Source organism: Panulirus ornatus, chromosome 13, assembly GCF_036320965.1.
Source record: "Panulirus ornatus isolate Po-2019 chromosome 13, ASM3632096v1, whole genome shotgun sequence".
NCBI classification, from domain to species: domain Eukaryota; kingdom Metazoa; phylum Arthropoda; class Malacostraca; order Decapoda; family Palinuridae; genus Panulirus; species Panulirus ornatus.
Window position 1 is genome coordinate 48,512,435 of NC_092236.1, and position 14,505 is coordinate 48,526,939.

Genomic DNA, 14,505 nt, shown 5'->3' on the forward strand with positions numbered 1-14,505 from the left:
GACCTCATGTAAGCTCTGGTTAAACATGACCTTGTGGATGATAAAGACTTGATCTTCGTGATATAACATGACCTAGAAGATCTGAGTTAACAATGACTGACCTTGTTGTCATCTTCGTATGATAAACATGACCTCTCGACTGATAACATGACCTTCGTTGATAACTGACCTCTGTATGATAACGACCTCTGTTTATACTGATTTTAACATGACCTCTCGTATGATAACAACCCGACACTCTCGTACTATAACATGCCTCTGTACTGATAACATGACCTCTCGTACTGATAACAGACCTCTCGTATGTAACATGACCTCTCGTACTGATAACATGACCTCTCGTACTGATAACATGACCGCTCGTGATGATAACATGACCTCTGGTTCTAAATGACGTATCTCCGTCGTGACCCATATACGGTCTTGTGTTTACCATGGTGTGAGGATACATTATGAGGTAAAGGTCCAGCCTGGGTGATGACGTTTGTAAAGTTGGTTTGAACCTTTCTTCTTCTCCTTCACGCTTTCCTGTGTTAGTATAGTTCACCCGTACTGCATGGGATTTCTTCATGTATATATATATATATATATACATAGGTACTTACATATAAGGCTGTGAGGCGGAGAAGGGTGGATGTGTTGGAAATGAGATGTTTGAGGACAATGTGTGGTGTGAGGTGGTTTGATCGAGTAAGTAATGAGAGGGTAAGAGAGATGTGTGGTAATAAAAAGAATGTGGTTGAGAGAGCAGAAGAGGGTGTTTTGAAAGGGTTTGGTCTCATGGAAGAATGAATGAGGAAAGATTGACAAAGAGGATGTATGTGTCAGAGGTGGAGGGAAAGAGGAGAAGTGGGAGACCAAATTGGAGGTGGAAAGTTGGAGAGAAAAAGATTTTTAGTGATCGGGGCCTGAACATGCAGGAGGGTGAAAGGAATAGAGTGAATTGGAACGATGTGGTATACCGGGGTCGACGTGCTGTCAGTGGATTAAACCAGGGCATGTGAAGCGTCTGGGGTAAACCATGGAAAGTTTTGTGGGGCCTGGATGTGGAAAGGGAGCTGTGGTTTCGGTGCATTACACATGACAGCTAGAGACTGAGTGTGAACGAATGTGGCCTTTGTTGTCTTTTTCGAGCGCTACCTCGCTCATATGTGGGAGGGAAGGGGTTGTTATTTCATGTGTGGTGGGGTGGCGACGGGAATAAATAAGGGCAGACAGTATGAATTATGTACATGTGTATGTATGTATATGTCTGTGTGTGTATATAATATGTGTATACGTTGAGATGTATAGGTATGTATATGTGCGTGTGTGGACGTGTATGTATATGCATGTGTATGTTGGTGGGTTGAGCCATTCTTTCGTGTTTCATTGCGCTACCTCGCTAACGCGGGAGACAGCGACAAAGTATGATCAATATATATATATATATATATATATATATATATATATATATATATATATATATATATATATATATATATATGTATATATATAAAGAGAGAGAGAGAGGAGGAGGGTAAGAAGATACTCACCATTGTGTTACAATCCTGTCGTTAACTCAGAATCGCTAAATATCCAGGTAAACCTCATCACGGACCATAGATCTCCTGTTATCTGCCCTTCCCACGTGGTCCTAACGATATAGGACCTCATAATGAAGGTTCGTGAGTTGCTTTGGTGAGGAAATGACATCTTGCAGTGGAGGGTAAAGTGTTTCGTGTTGGTTACGTAACTTTCGGGTTCTCGGGTTCCGTAAAAGTTTTCCTTCAAGACTTGGTGTACGTAGCACAGGAAAGGCCAGGCAACACTCGAGGGGCCTGCGGTCTGTCCCAGCAACACTGGGAACTCTGGTGACTCAAGGATGAGGCGATTAGATAAGTGATTGTGTTCCCATCTAACACTAGGTGATGGACATGTTCGGTACCTTCTCCTCTCACACCACTCCCTGTCTTCCTTTCAATCCCTTGCAGATCCTTGAACGCAAAGGTACTCCTCTTTTCTTTTTTTTTGAACGCGGCCAAATGAACCTTGAACGAAGGCACGGCAGTTAAGCACGGCTGAACGAGCATTGAGCTCGAAGGTACGGTGCTTGAGCACGGCTGAACGAGCATAGAGCACGAAGGTACGATGTTTGAGCACGACTGAACGAGCATAGAGCACGAAGGTACGGCTCTTGAGCACGGCTGAACGAGCATAGAGCACGAAGGTACGATGTTTGAGCACGACTGAACGAGCATAGAGCACGAAGGTACGGCTCTTGAGCACGGCTGAACGAGCATAGAGCACGAAGATACGATGCTTGAGCACGGCTGAATGAGCATAGAGCACGAAGGTACGATGTTGAGCACGGCTGAACGAGCATAGAGCACGAAGGTACGATGTTTGAGCACGACTGAACGAGCATAGAGCACGAAGGTACGGCAGTTGAGCACAGCCGAACGAGCATTGAGCACGAAGATACGATGCTTGAGCACGGCTGAACGAGCATTGAGCACGAAGATACGATGCTTGAGCACGGCTGAACGAGCATAGAGCACGAAGGTACGATGTTTGAGCACGACTGAACGAGCATAGAGCACGAAGGTACGGCAGTTGAGCACGGCTGAACGAGCATAGAGCACGAAGGTACGGCAGTTGAGCACGGCTGAACGAGCATAGAGCACGAAGGTACGATGTTTGAGCACGGCGAGTTGAGTACGATGACCGGGTCTGTGACCTGACCCACAGGGGTCACATTGAGAGCTGCTACGGAGAGAGAGAGAGAGAGTTACTATAATTGTACTCAGGTTACTGGGCGAATAGCCAGAGTGAGAGTAGATACAGGTGAGAGTACATGCAATAACCAGAGTGAGAGTACATGCAATAGAGAGAGAGAGAGAGAGAGAGAGAGAGAGAGAGAGAGAGAGAGATTAGAGAGAGAGTTATAGATGATTATAAAAGGGTCTTGCATGATTAATGATCTCTGATGATATATGATCTTAGGTTATTAATATCCACAGAGGTGACCAGGTAGGCAGGTTTTCTTGTTTGTGTCTTGTTCAGCTCTTGTTTATATCTTGTTTACCCTTGATTGTTCAGTCCTTGTTTATATCTTGTTTACCCTTGATTGTTTATATCTTGTTTACCCATGATTGTTCAGTTCTTCTTTATTTCTTTTTATATCTTGTTTACCCTTGATTTTTCAGTCCTTGTTTATATCGTGTTTACCCTTGATTGTGTAGTCCTTGTTTACCCTTGACTGTGTCTTGTTTATGTCTTTACCCTTGTTTACGCTATGTTTACCCTTGTTTATGTTCTCGTACCCACATGCCTTTGTTGGTTTATCGGTGCGGCTTTGTGATGAACTTATGTAGTCATGTTTGCCTTGTTTGTGCCGACGGGTTTTGTTTGGTTGCTTTATAGGTTCCTCTGTCTTAATTGTTTGCCTTTGCTCCGTTAGTGGGGCTTGTGTGGTTGATGTCTCCTTGTTTGTTGGCGTTTGTCTTATGTTATTGATTCCCTGTCTTGTCTCCCTTATATATCTTCCTGTTTTCACTTGTTTACTCCTTGATTGTGTCCTTTTGATCTTGATTATCTTGTCCATTACAGCGTACTTCTGTTTTTAATGATGTAGTTTGGTTGAGTGGTGTGTGTGTGTGTGTGTGTGTGTGTGTGTGTTACGGGAAGAGAGTTTTATATTCGTGTTGTATATATGTACAATGTATTTACTTCTGTGTATGTATATATACACACACACACACACTCCACACTAAGCCAGGTGTGTGTGTGTGTGTGTGTGTGTGTGTGTGTGTGTGTGTGTATGTGTTTGTGTGATTGCTATGTGTGTGTTACGGGAAGAGAGTTTTATACTCGTGTTGTATATTTGTACAGTGTCTTTACACACACTCCACACTAAGCCAGGTGTGTGTGTGTGTGTGTGTGTGTGTGTGTGTGTGTGTGTGTGTGTAGCAACGGACATGGTACGGACATGGTGCAGTCATGGTCATGGTACAGTCATGGATATCTCAGATGAAAGCAAGAATGAACAGTATAAGAGAAGAATGTGTGGCGAAGATGAATTTGAGCATTAAGATGTTTGTCGACCCGATTCTTAATGGTGCAGGAGTTATTTAAAACTGTCAAGACAGTATGGGGTAAAGGGTTTTACTGATCCACTGTTCGAGGAGAGAGAGAGAGAAAGAAAAATAAAAGGGGGGTATCTTAACGGTCAATCCTCGTATGGCTGTTCTCCTAACAGAAACCATGGGAAGCAGCAGTTACGTGCGTGCCGCAGGTCCAGGCCATAATGGGTTCGGGGGACACACACGCAGACAGCACTCGTGAACATAGGCTGTAATGATGTCTATAAGAGAGAGAGAGAGAGAGAGAGAGAGAGAGAGAGAGAGAGAGAGAGAGAGAGAGAGAGAGAGAGAGAGCGTTGCAACAAGGACAATAAGGGATGGTAAAGGGAAAAAAAAATTGGATAACAGGAGAGTTAACCCTGGTGCAGAGGCGGGGGAGGAGTGTTAACCCTGGTGCAGAGGCGAAGGAGGAGCCGCCTCAGAGAGAGATACACACACAACCAGAACTCCATCCTTGGGCGAGTGTGAGGTCCTCCTCCGCCGTGTAACTGTGGAGTGTCTACTGAGAATGATGATGATGATGATGGTGGCACCTGTGCAACACTCCTGGGAAGCCGATGTTGTTCATAATGTTGGGTTCCCGGGATACAGGTCAGGTTGTGGTTGTGTCCACCATACGTTATGTTATTGCAGAGTTGTAATGCACTGTTGTGGTTATTCATGGTAGAAAGTGAGTGAGGTTTAGAAAGGCAGACGTTAATGTTTTCGCGCTGTTCAGTTGCACCAGGGAAGTGCTTATCCATTCTGAAGGGTCTCACAAGTTCAGATTGAGAGAGGAGATATGTATTTAGTGAGAGAAATTGAACGGTTATTGGAGTCAGGGTAGGAAGAGTGAGTGAGATGAAAAGTGTAAAAATCGAGAGATGAAACGTGTAAGAATCGAATTAGAAGGAATGGGGTTTAGAAGTTGAAGTGCGAAGATCATTGATAAAAAGAAAGAGGGTAGGAGACAGGGCAGTACCCTGTGAGACACCAGTGATGATAGGAAGAGAGGAGTCGCTCCATCAACCACTTCTACGATGGAACGACTAAGGAAAGGAAGCTTTGCATTATAGAACAAGAAAAGACATCAGTATAAGAGAAAGGAAGAGAGGTTAGAAGGGGAAAAAAAAATTGTGCCACACCCTGTCAGGTGCTTTGGAGGTGGTGAGGATCACGTGAAGAAAATCCCCGTTGGAGGAGGACCAGATGTGGGTCGCAGTGAAGCAGTCACCAGAGAGCTTCGTCATCTGGAGGAAGTGAATGAGATTCCAAGTGTTTGAGAAAGCGAGAGTTAAGGTGAGTTTCAAAGACCTCTGAGACAGCGGAAGTGAGAGCGATGGGACGGTAGTTAGAGTGATTAGTTAGAGCGATTTCCTTTATCATGGACGCCCTGCACCAGGGGATGCTTCCAAGAAAATGAGAAATGTTGCGTTTTTTAGACTGAGACGAAGCAGATAAGCAAGGATCGGAGGTACTTCCCTTAGGGTACGAGGAGGTAGTTCCCTTAGGGTACAAGGAGGTAGTTCCTTTAGGATACAAGGAGGTAGTTTCCTTAGGGTACGAGGAGGTAGTTCCCTTAGGGTACGAGGAGGTAGTTCCCTTAGGATGCGAGAAGGTAGTTCCCTTAGGGTACGAGGAGGTAGTTCCCTTAGGATACAAGGAGGTAGTTGCCTTAGGGTTCAAGGAGGTAGTTTCCCTTAGGGTACGAGGAGGTAGTTTCCTTAGGGTACGAGAAGGTCCGGGACAATGCGCCTCGTGCACTTGTATTTGAGAGAGTACGTGGAAGGCCTTGCTCGAGGAGGGTAGAGGAGTTGTCATAGGCTTAGTAGGAGGGTGTCAGGAGGTTCTAGATGGTTGATCATGCAATCAATGACAGTGTCAGGAGGTTTTAGATGGATGATCATGCAAGGAATGACAGTGTCAGGAGGTTTTAGATGGATGATCATGCAAGGACTGACAGTGTCAGGGAGAGTTACGGTCGTAAACGCTATCTTGATTTCGAGAGATGACGTCCAGGATATCCTGAGGAATGGTTTGGACATACGGAGAGGATGAGTGAAGATAGATTGACAAGAGAGAGGATCTACGTGGTAGAACTGGAGAGAGTAAGACGAAGAAGGAGATGGATGGATGGAGTGACAGAGGCTCAGAGGTGCCGAGGTCTGAACATTGAAATGGTTAAGAGGCGTGCATGGGATAGAGGTAATGTGAGTAATGTGGTACATGGGGGGCAACGGGCTTTCAGTAGGTTGAGGCAGGGTATATGAAACTGTCAGAGAAAACCACAGAATTTGGCTTTAGGCTTACCTGTGGATGATGGGTTCTGGTTTCGGTGCGTTGTACATGACAGATAAAAGATGGATCTCAGCAAATGAGGCCGTTGGTTCGTTTGTTTACGGCGTTACCTCACTGAAGCGGGAAACGCGGGAGACAGCGACAAAGTATAATGATAATATTGATAATAATATACATATATATATATATATAGCGAGATACCGCAAGGTAACAGACGAAAGATTGGTCCAACCCGCCCACATACACATACACGTCCACACACGCACATATACATACCTCTACATTTCAACATATGCATATATGCATACACAGACATATACATATTTACAAATGTACATGATTCATACTTGCTGCTTTATTCATTCCCGCCGCCACCCCGCCACACATGAAATGACTTTCCCCTCCCCTCGCACGTGCGCGAGGTAGCGCTAGGAAAAAACAACAAAGGCCACATTCGTTCACACTCAGTCTCTAGCTGTCATGTATAATGCACCGAAACCACAGCTCCCTTTTCACATACAGGCCCCACAAAACTTTCCATGGTTTACCCCGGAGACTTCACATGCCCTGGTTCAATCCATTGGCAGCACGTCGACCCCGGTATACCACATCGTTCCAATTCACTCTATTCCTTGCACGCCTTTCACCCCCCCCCACCCCCCCCCACCCACCCCCTGCATGTTCAGACCCCGATCGCTCAAAATCTTTTTCACTCCATCCTCCCACCTCCAGTTTGGTCTCCCACTTCTCGTTCCCTCCACCTCTGACACATATATCCTCTTTGTCAACCTTTCCTCACTCATTCTCACCATGAGACCAAATCACCCTCTTCTGCTATCTCAACCACATTCTTTTCATTACCACACATCTCTCTTACACTTTCATTAATTACTCGGTCAAACCACCTCACACCGCATATTGTCCTCAAACATCTCATTTCCAACACATCCACCCTCCTCCGTCACAACCCTATCTATAGCCCACGTCTCGTAACCATAAAACATTGTTGGAACTACTATTCCTTCAAACGTACCCATTTTTGCTTTCCAAGATAATGTTCTCGCCTTCCACACATTCTTCAACGCTCCCAGGACCTTCGCCCCTCCCCCACCCTGTGACTCACTTCCGCTTCCATGGTTCCATCCGCTGCCAAACCCACTCCCAGATATATAAAACACTTCACTTCCTCCAGTTTTTCTCCATTCAAACTTACCTCCCAATTGACTTCTTCCTCAATCTTACTGTACTTGGTAACCTTGCTCTTATTCACATTTACTCTCAGCTTTCTTCTTTCACACACTTTGCCAAACTTAGTCACCAGCTTCTGCAGTTTCTCACACGAATCAGCCGCCAGCGCTGTATCATCAGCGAACAACAACTGACTCACTTCCCAAGCCTTCTCATCCACAACAGACTGTATACTTGCCCCTTTCTCCAAAACTCTTGCATTCACCTCCCTAACGACCCATCCATAAACAAATTAAACAACGATGGAGACATCACGCACCCCTGCCGCAAGCCGACATTCACTGGGAACCAATCACTTTCCTCTCTTCCTACACGTACACATGCCTTACACCCTCGATAAAAGCTTTTCACTGCTTCCAGCAACTTGCCTCCCACAACATATACTCTTAATACCTTCCACAGAGCATCTCTACCAGCTCTATCATATGCCTTCTCCAGATCCATAAATGCTACTTACAGATCCATTTTTTTCTAAGTATTTCTCACATACATTCTTCAAAGCAAACACATGATCCACACATCCTCTACCACTTCTGAAACCACACTGCTCTTCCCCAATCTGATACTCTGTACATGCCTTCACCCTCTCAATCAATACTCTCCCATATAATTTACCAGGAATACTCAACAAACTTATACCTCTGTAATTTGAAAACTCACCTTTATATATATATATATATATATATATATATATATATATATATATATATATATATATATATATATATATATATATATATATATATATTCAAATCAAATGCAGATGTGAGGCACAGATATGAATAAACTAGCTGGGAAAATGAACACAGAAGCTCCAAGCTTTCGACTGCATTTCATAGCCATTTTCAAGGACATAGAGTCAAAAAAACATAAAGAATAAACATAAGAATATATACATAATATATACATAAACATAAGAATATATACAAAACCTTATTCTGTAAAGACAACCTCGAAATCAAACGCAATATTCAGACATATAGAAGATTTGTCACGTCCAGTGAATTCGGTGGGAGTCAAAATTGTTTACCCTTGTGTGTGTCTTATAGAAAAGCTTATTCTTAAATCCTCTCTCTTATCACAGTTAACAACACTGCAGATGTAGATGAAGGAATGTATAATTTAGATAATATCGAACTGAAATCTCTGTTGACATGTTGTCAGAACTAAGAAAGCAGCTGGTGACCTGACGTCCTTTTTGCCAGGTCGAGGAACGGGTCACTGTACCGTCCAGGTCATGTGTCTCAGGTCAAGTGGTCGCCTGTATCCTCATCTGTGGTCAAGTCTGGTTGTGTATATATGTTCATGTTGACTCTTATGTTCTGGATGATGATTTGAAATACAGTCGAAAGCTTGGAGCTTCGAGTCCATCGAGTTGATATATTTTATCAATTTATTCATTTATCTATTTATTCATTTATTTATTTATTTGATTTATTTATTTATGTATATTTTTCGAGATCTTTTCCTTTGTGATGTCAGTGATGTCATTGTGACGTCAGTGATGTCATTCCCTCCCCTCTTCCCTTATTATGACCTCTCGCCACCTGTTGACACGTCGTCGTTTTACACCACCGCAGATGACACACTTAACCGTATTCTGGTGGGGCTACGGTGGACGTGTTGGGTGTGAGGAGTTAGTTAATAAAAGGTAAGGTTGGTGGGGGGCAGAGTCATTTGCATATGTAATACCGAAGATTAGGGCCCGAGGGGGAGTGAGTGGGTGGGTGAGAATGGCTCCCAGACGACCTTCCTTCTATTGTGTAGGAGGTTTACCCCAGGGGATGTAGAGGAGGTTTACCCCAGGGGATGTAGAGGAGGTTTACCCCAGGGGATGTAGAGGAGGTTTACCCCAGGGGATGTAGAGGAGGTTTACCCCAGGGGATGTAGAGGAGGGCTACCCCAGGGGATGTAGGGGAGGTTTACCCCAGGGGATGTAGAGGAGGTTTACCCCAGGGGATGTAGAGGAGGTTTACCCCAGGGGATGTAGAGGAGGGCTATCCCAGGGGATGTAGGGGAGGTTTACCCCAGGGGATGTAGAGGAGGTTTACCCCAGGGGATTTAGAGGAGGTTTACCCCAGGGGATGGAGAGAGGAGGGCTACTGTGTTGATGTTCTTCTTGATTTATAATTCATCTCTCTCTCTCTCACACACACACGGAGAGTCAGTTATATTTTTTCTCCCACCCTTTTCCTCCCATATTCAGAAGGGAGGTGTGTGTGTGTGTATGCTGCACACTCGTCCACAGAGTGTGGGTGTGAGGAGGTTCCTTTCGGGCGAAAAGGTGCTGGAAGGGAAGGTTGTTGGAGGGGAGGAAGTGCGAGGAACAGAGACGGGTATAAGGTCATACCAAGACCAGTGGAAGTGGCCAGCATGGGAGACCTGTTAGTGACGTGAAGACCCGTTGCTTCCCGACCTTCCTCACGCCACGTATATTGACTGCGTCTCCCACCTCTGTCTGTACCAGAGGAGCTGTTGTGGTTATCAGGGAAATACAGAAATTTGTGATAAGACATTGAAAAGATTAACAGTTCTCCTACCTGGGTGTGGAGGCTGTGTGGATATATATATATATATATATATATATATATATATATATATATATATATATATATATATATATACATATACATATATATATAACCAACCTAATCTAACCAACCTTTTTTGACCTAACTATTTTCCTAAAACACTATCTTGATACATAAACATCTGTTGTTCCTTTATCATCATTGCTGTATCAGTTATTCTTATCAGATAATGAAAATGGTATAGCTTATAGATGAAATCATTCGTCAAATAACCATAAGATAAAGCTAAGTATATTCAAAAAACCTTGTGAAAGTTATGATAGAAAACTGCCACCATAGGATTGACCAGCAGGTCAGGAACGTAAGTGGAACACATCTGAGGCAGGAGACACACGTGCACTGAGCAGCGCCTCGCTCTTCACCAACACTTTTTGTGTGCGATCCCGGCACGAATTATGATCCGTGTCCTCGAGACCCCGCAACACCTTTACTGACGTAAGATAACTCGATTGATCGGCCGATAATGTGGCGAGAGAGAGAGAGAGAGAGAGAGAGAGAGAGAGAGAGAGAGAGAGTGAGTGAATAATCGCGAGAACTAATTCATGCAGAAGCTGCTGCCGGAAGTGCCATACCCCTCACACACACACACACACACACACACACACACACACACACCCAGGCAGGGGCCGGCCAACTGTGCCACAGTTGCGACGTCACAGTTAACAAAGTGAGGATTGTCAACTTAAAAGAGTCTCTCTCTCTCTCTCTCTCTCTCTCTCTCTCTCTCTCTCTCTCTCTCTCTCTCTCTCTCTCTCTCTCTCTCTCTCTCTCTCTCGTGTGAGTTTGAAAGATTGGCTTGATTGGTGGGGGAAGAATTATCAACTTGGAGATAAGATCGCGCGTGTGTGTGTCTGTGTGTGAGTGTGTGTGTGATGCCAGGACCCGGGGGCTTGTGTGTGTGGGTGGGTGGGTGAGGAGGAAGGAGAAGGGGTTAAGCTTTGACGGCAGCAGCGCAGAGCCAAGCGGAAGCATAAACAGATGTCTCGATCACTGTCTTCATCGCTACGTGGGGAGGGACGAGGAGGGGATACACAGACGAAGGAGCAGGAGCAGGGAGCAGAAGCAGGAAGAGGAGCAGAAGCAGGAGGAGGGAGCAGAAGCAGGAGGAGGAGCAGAAGCAGGAGGAGGGAGCCGAAGCAGGAGGAGGGAGCAGAAGCAGGAGGAGGAGCAGAAGCAGGAGGAGGAGCAGAAGCAGGAGGAGGAGCAGAAGCAGGAGGAGGGAGAAGGAGGAGGAGTCTTGCTGCATAGTGCCTGGTGCCTCCGGTGCTCGGCTGGAGGGAGGAAGATCACCTCAGTGCCCCATACCAGACACCACCAGTACATCACTTGGTCGTGAACATCAGTACATCACTTGGTCGTGAACATCAGTACATCACTTGGTCGTGAACATCAGTACATCACTTGGTCGTGAACACCAGTACACCACTTGGTCATGAACACCAGTACATCACTTGGTCATGAACACCAGTAGCACTGTGAAGCCACCGTGTTTCCTGACGAGTCGTCTTATGTTAAAGCAGCCGATGTCTTCTTCTTTCGTCCCTGTCGATCGGGTGTGTTGGTGTTCGCGAAGGTCTGGCTGTTGGACAGTTAAGAGGCTTGTTCGGTTGCGTAGGTGTCCTCCCCCCCCCCCCCCCTCGTCCTCATGGTATCAAGTCCTTACCAAGGGAGAGACGAGTTCTGAGATGATTGGATATGTCTGTGATGGACGTCGCGCCTGGGCCCAGGAGGCTGGACAGACACACTCCTTCATCACTCGTCGCCATCATCCACCACGCTCGGGGAGGGGGTCTGTGTGGAAACTGATGGTTGTTAGGTTAGGTTAGGTATTCCTAAATGATCATTAGATGTAGGTAGGTAGTTAGCTGTGTCGCATATCACGGCTATGAGGGGGGGGGCGTGTCACACCCCCTCCTTTCCCCCCCGCCATCCAACCACATTCTGGCGCGCCAGCTGTGCAGGAGTGAGCCACCTGGCTCCAGGACGTATCTACAGGTGCGCATCCGTTTTGCGATACTACAGACGCTAGGACAGGTGCTGGGGCGACGCGTGTGGCTGCTTGTAGCTGTAGATAAGACGTGCGCCACTGAAGCCCCAGCTCTGGAAAGGCTTAAAGGATCGGAGGGTATGTTGGATGGCAGCGGAACACCTGCAACCATTTTCTCTTCGCACTGCTCTCGTGGCCCACGGAAATGTATGTACACCCACCGTAGACTTACACACACACACACACACACACACACACACACACACACACGGGGGTGTTGTTCCGCTGTAGATCAGGCAAGCAGAGCCACACAGGAAAGCCCCCCAGACGTAAGAATGGTAATTTCTAGATCTCTTTTACGACTTTTCAGACTTTCCCGGCGAGGATATGTGAGAGCGGGTTCAGGGTGGGTGACCGTCTTGAAGTTAAGTTCTGATAAGGAGATGAATGATTCCCCCACAGGCGGGGGTTGTGAGGGTGAGGAGGTGGTGGAGGCAGGTGGACATTGTTGGGGCGGTGCTGGGAGGAGGTTAGGTAATGGTAGGTCATGGGACAGTTTCATGTTCGAGATGGATTTCTTTTTTTCTGAAAAAGTAATTCTGGTTGGATTTGGGTCATCTGGGAACGACGGTACGACCCTTTTGAGTACGACAGTACGACGGTACGACCTTTGAGAACGACGGTACGACCCTTGAGAACAATGGAACGACCTTTGAGTACATCGTTACGACCCTTGAGAACGACGGTGCGACCTTTGAGTACGACGATACGACCTTTGAGAACGACGTTACGACCTTTGAGTACAACGTTACGACCCTTGAGAACGACGGTGCGACCCTTGAGTATGACGGTACGACCCTTTGAGAACGACGGTACGACCTTTGAGTACGACGGTACGACCTTTGAGAACGACGGTATGACCCTTGAGAACAATGGAACGACCTTTGAGTACAACGTTACGACCCTTGAGAACGACGATGCGACCCTTGAGTATGACGGTACGACCCTTTGAGAACGACGGTACGACCTTTGAGTACGACGGTACGACCTTTGAGAACGACGGGTTCGACCCTTGAGAACAATGGAGCGACCTTTGAGAACAACGTTACGACCCTTGAGACGACGGTACGATCCTTGACTACGACGGTACGACCCTTTGAGTACGACGGTACGACCTTTTCAGAACAACGTTACGACCCTTGAGTACGACGGTGCGACCCTTTGAGTACGACGGTACGACCTTTGAGAACGAGGGTACGACCCTTGAGAACATCGGAACGACCTTTGAGTACGACGATACGACCCTTGAGGATAAAGGTCATAGAAAACCAGGCTATCATACCCGTGGGGGTTCGTGTTGTCGTGCTCAAGGAAGGTCGTACCGTCGTGGTCTGCTTAGGGCTTACCGTCGGGATGAGAGGTCGTCGTCTTGTCGTGCTCAGGGGGGGGTCGTACCCTCATACTCAAAGGTCGTACCGTCGTGCCAAGTGACTGAAGTGGTGTGTTGAGGCGATTTCTCACAGTTGTCGTATGATCTGTTCAGGAAACACACCTTGTGTCCGGTAATTGGTAATCGGGTCATTAGTAACCCGGTAATTGGTAATTACCCAAACACTTCAGCTACCTAATGAGGGGGGGCTGGCTGTGACGAGGGAGATCAAGGGTGACTCGGTTCTTGTAGCGCTGATAGGGTGTGTGTGGGGAGGGGAGTCTCTCTCTCTCTCTCTCTCTCTCTCTCTCTCTCTCTCTCTCTCTCTCTCTCTCTCTCTCTCTCTCTCTCTCTCGTAGGTCCTCGTCTATGACGTGTCATCGTCCAGGCGGCGTATGACGTCCGTCCTTGTCCTTACCGTGGCGTCCGTGTGTACATGGCATGACGTCCTTGTCCATACCGTGGCGTCCGTGTTTACATGACATGGCGTCTTTGTGCATGGCGTGGCGTCTGTGTGTACTTGGCGTGGCGTCCATGTGCATGGCGTGGCGTGTCAGAGGGTGGGGGGGGATATCGTATCTGCACCTGTGTTGTATTGACTGACTCAGCCACTCCCTCTCCTCCCCTCCTGGTATTTACTATCATGCATGGATGGTTCACATGATGCTCAGTTAACTATCATGCATGGATGGTTCACATGATGCTCAGTTAACTATCATGCCTGGATGGTCCACATAATGCTTAGTCATACATGGCGGAAGTGTTTATGTATGTGGCAGTAAAGTTACGTGAGGCAAGTGATTTATAATATGGTGATGTAACATATATAATGTGGGGAGTAGGATTAGT

At 46.4% G+C, this 14,505-nt stretch overlaps 1 protein-coding gene across 1 annotated transcript in view; it reads left to right on the forward strand.

Moving 5' to 3' along the window:
• Window positions 1-14,505, forward strand: part of LOC139752848 (cGMP-dependent protein kinase, isozyme 1-like) — a 378,255-nt gene that overhangs the window by 53,591 nt on the left and 310,159 nt on the right. The window lies entirely within an intron of this gene.